Below are 4,678 nucleotides of genomic sequence, written 5' to 3'. Positions count from 1 at the left end.
TAAAAGATGAAGGTAAAAACGATCGAAGAATAACCATAAGAGCACACGGCCGCCCTTGCCTGCCTGGGGCCCAGGTGCTAACCTTTTACATCCTAGTGGTCAACCCCACCCCACCCCCACCCACCCTTAGTTCAATTCTTCCAGCTGGTTCCCATCACGGGCAGAGAAGGAGCAAAAGAAACAAGGGACAAATACTGTCAGCATCACTCTGCTCAAAGAAAAACGTGGTTAATATCAAATGAAAGCAATAAAAAAAAAAAGCACACATATCACAAACAGCTGCTGTTACAAAAATACACCACTGACGAAACAGCTGATTACAACAACAACATCAGCACGTCCTGCTAAAGCATTTCTGCTCTGGGGGAGCTCCAGCTTCTCATGTCTGACTTGAGATATGTTGAAATAGCTGGGGAAGGGGTAACGCAGGAAGGGAAAGAAGGGGGAGGATGGCAGCACAGCCCTTATTTTTCAATCGACCCGTTAAGAACAGAGTAGAGAAAGGGAGGAAGGGAGGTACTCAACATCTGGAAAATATTAGAGGCCATGCTATGGCCCTTGTTGAAGGTTTGGGAGAGAGTGGATAGGGAGATAGAGAAATAAAGAGGGCAGTGTAAAGGATAGTGTGCGTATTGAGAGGGAGACCCTTTGATCTGCCAAGTTTGATAGCAGCTGTCTGCACGCCAGGTCACATAATGACACTGAGGAAGCATAATGACTTGAGATTTTAAGATCACTGAGCTGCACAGAAGATAACACTCAGGGATTTAAGTAGCTTGAAAACTGTGACAGAGATGCATGGGCATCTGCACACATGAAAGAAAACGCAAAAAACAGAGCCCATATGGAGGTGATCTCTGGATTAGCATCGCTCAGTTCAACGCAACACAAGTACAAGTCACAAACAAGGCTGCAGAAAAAATGCGGGTCTTTATGAGTCATTAAAACAAAGTTGTCACTCTGTAATTTAGAGAGTGGAGACATCTGATCTGCAGCTGTCCCAGTCCCCACACTGCACTGCTTGTGTGAAACATCGCCCTCTGCTGACAGACATTATAGCCTAATGTAGGCCAGTACTGTAATAACGTCACAGAGTGATGATGGCTCCAGAGAAAGATGATTTTTATAAATGCCCTCTTTCATTGAGAGAGCTCAAAGTAAGCTAATTTGCTAACTCAATCTAGCCTTAGATTAAGTTAGCAATCTAGATGTGCTAGATTGAATCTAGCCCACAGGGCATCTCTGATACCCCCTCTCCACAGAGGCGATGCCACTGCAGAATTTAGAACTGCTTCGGTGCATTTCCTCCAGAAAATGGCTCTTTAAATGTTAGCAAGGCACATAATTGTGGTCCAAAAGTTGCTGGAGCCACCAGTGGCTGGTGGAAATTTACCAGTGACTGGCATATTTGTACCATCATTTTCTTCCCATGGAAATTATGCCAATTTCTGCCCACAGTCCTACATAATAATAGTTTCTCAGACTGTTGCCTAAAAGGTGGGTAGATCTCAAAAAGCACCATGCAGGACAGAGTGAGATCTGGTGCATAAAGGGCACCAGGGGTGGCACTGCATTGGATGGAAAGGAGGAAATAGACTCCAGATCTACAGGTAGCAAGGCAGTGTAGTTAGCTGGCCATGTGTATCAACATTTTTATCTATACTGGAAATCTCTCAACTACTGAATTGTTGTGAAATGATAAAATTGTCATTTACTGTGCAAAAGTCTTAAATCCAACCTAATTTCTTTGCCATTTTCCTAGCAAAATATAAATAGTTGCAACAGTTTATTGAAGCACATGTAAACATACAGGGATATATCGTCTATGAAGCAAAAATCGAGTTTGAAAGTCAATATTTGGACAACAGTCAAAAGTCTAACACAGCAAGAACTCTCCTAAACAAACTTTCATGTAATTTCTTTAAATAGTCTTCAGGAATAGTTCTCCAGTCTTTTTGATGGACATTCAAAGCTCTATTTCTGATGATCTAATGTGATCACACACTGCTTCAATCTGAGAAGGCCAATCCATAACTGATCAGATGTCATTGTGTGCTTTTTTTTTATCCAGCTGTGTTCTTACTGCATTGGCAGTGTGTTTGGGATCATTGCCAAAATGAAGCTGCTGCCAATTAGATGTTTGGGCACTCACTGTTGTGTTTCTCTGCTAACCTAAATACTTACATACCTTTAAAACAACTGATTGCATCCATACATCAGTTTAGTTGTACTTTTTATTCATGGGGCCTTGGAACAATATCATGAAATATTATGAATATTGTGAAATTATCTTGTGGAGGGCCTGATTTAAAATCCACTTTCAAGGCCTGTGATATCTGTGCATCCATTGTGTGTTATATGCATTTCCTGGTCTCTAACAGACACAAACTGTGGGAAAACACAGGATCCAAATGAGTATCTTATTAGATCCAGATTCAGGGATGAATCTCAGCTACAAAACAGAGAAGTCTTGCAGTTGAACTGCATTTCCTGCTGCTACTATATCCTCCTTACACTTAACATTAAACTGCACACTTCAATGAAAAACAACACTAAAGCCCAGCCAGTCTTTTATCCTTGAATACAAAGTATTCAGTCTGCAGTAACCACAGCTGACCTACAGATGGCACTGTCATCTCTTCACTCAGTAAACATGTCTGTACCAGTCATTGGTGTTTACTGTGTGTGTGTGTGTGTGTGTGTGTGTGTGTGTGTGTGTGTGTGTGTGTGTGTGTGTGTGTGTGTGTGTGTGTGTGTGTGTGTGTGTGTGTGTGTGTGTGTGGACAGGCGTGTCTGCACTGTGAGGTATGTCAAGGTGCGGTCCTTAGTGGCTTCAATTAATCACTCGTAAGGTGAGTTAAGTAAAAGGGAATCCACCTAGATGTGACAATGGCAGCACCTGTGATACAGGCACAGAGAGAAAGCTCTCCTCACCCTGTCTGCTCTGCTTCCAGTGTCCCACTTCATGCTCTCTCCCCAGTCCTGATTTACATTCCTTTAAAGCTCCAAACTCTATTAGTTTTGCTGGTTCAGAGTCTCTGGACACGCCCAGCTATGAGTCTTGCTTTCCCACTTTTTTTTTCTGTTGCCATAGAAATAAGCCCAGGCAGGAAGTGAAGGCCTCATGCCCATGCAAAGGAGGGTTTGTTGAGTAAACAAATCCAGAGGCAGCACGGAGAGGACAGCAGAGGTGGACTGAGTGTTCAGAGAAATCACGACAGGCAGAAGTTTAGGAGAAAATGAGTGACACTAAGCAGAGACACATAAACACATGCTCGTTTGTGCTTCCTCGCTCCTTCCATCTGGGTGCACTGACGCCAAGTTTCTCACTTACTCATTGATTCACTAAAGAGTCAGCAGTTGTGGGCAAAGCCATCTTTTGCAACCAAAGGACAGTCACCAAACAATCTACCACTGGAGTGAGCACAGTGTTGTGAAGCCCTTAGACCAGATGAATTATGAAGGCGTGCAGTCCACACCTAGTGGCTTCTATTTTTAAAACAAAAAGCCACTTATAATGCATACTATCACAAGTTATGTATTGAAAAGAAGGTTGCTATACTGTAAGGCATAGGTCATTAATAAACAACTGCAGAAATTCTAATTAAAAGTCACTTTGTTGTTGTTGTTTTTTACGTGGAATGCGAAGATTTCTCTTTTAACCCCGGAGAACCAATGGGGTCAGAGCCGACCCCATTGGTTTTCTAGGGAAACCATGGGGTAAAATTTGACCCCATGGGTTCTCCAGGGTTAAAAATCATGCAGACGTCAAAGCCCGGTGAAGGTGTGGATTGTAAAACATGCAGGTTATTCATGTTACAGACAAAGGAACTACATATTTTGAAGGCAAAGAGGGAGTTGCCTTTTGTCCAGTCTCCCTTGCCTCACCTTACCTCCACCTCTGTTGGGGTTAAAAGGGTTTTTCCTTCCCACAGTCGCCACATGCTTTTTTGGGGGAGGGTGTGGAGGGATGATGTGATTGTTGTAGGGCATGGCCTGGAGGCCTTATGTTTGACAGCTTTCATGTTTGATAGCTATTCACAGCTTTTTCCTGCAAAAAGAAGGCCTTCACCATAGCCAATAATACTACACCAAAGGAAAGAAGTATTAGATAAACAAATAAATTACAGAGATTTGATGGTTTTTCCTGTTTTTGTTTGTTTGTTTTTGTAAAAGAATTCTCTCAGTTGACACAAATCATCAATTTTACAATTGCAGGACAGTCTCCACAGTGAGCTAACAGAATTTTGTTTTATATAATTTTACACATTTATTTCTTACAATTGAAGCCCAGAGCAGCATTTCTTTCAAATGTAGAAAACCGTTATTTTTGACATTACACCTCCTTTTATGTATTAAAGTACCTCAAACTTCTTTATACTTATAGAAAGGGGAGCTACACTGCTCTGGCCTACTTAAGATCATGTATGTGCCTCACAATAAAGCGCTTTGAGGTGACAGTTGTTGTGATTTGGCGCTGTGTAAATAAAGCTTAACTGAACTAAAATAAAATGATAACATAAAACACGTAGACCCCAATGTTTAACTCTCACCTTGACTCTTCATTCGGTGTTTGAGGCGTATGTGTACGTCAACCTGGAGTATGTCAACCCCGCCCCGATTTTATCCTCGATTGCGATTGGCTGAGATGGACGTCAGTCACTCCTTCCCCCCCTCA

The sequence above is a fragment of the Rhamphochromis sp. 'chilingali' genome (assembly GCF_963969265.1).
Source record: "Rhamphochromis sp. 'chilingali' genome assembly, chromosome: 17".
NCBI lineage: Eukaryota > Metazoa > Chordata > Actinopteri > Cichliformes > Cichlidae > Rhamphochromis > Rhamphochromis sp. 'chilingali'.
This window is presented reverse-complemented; position numbering follows the sequence as displayed.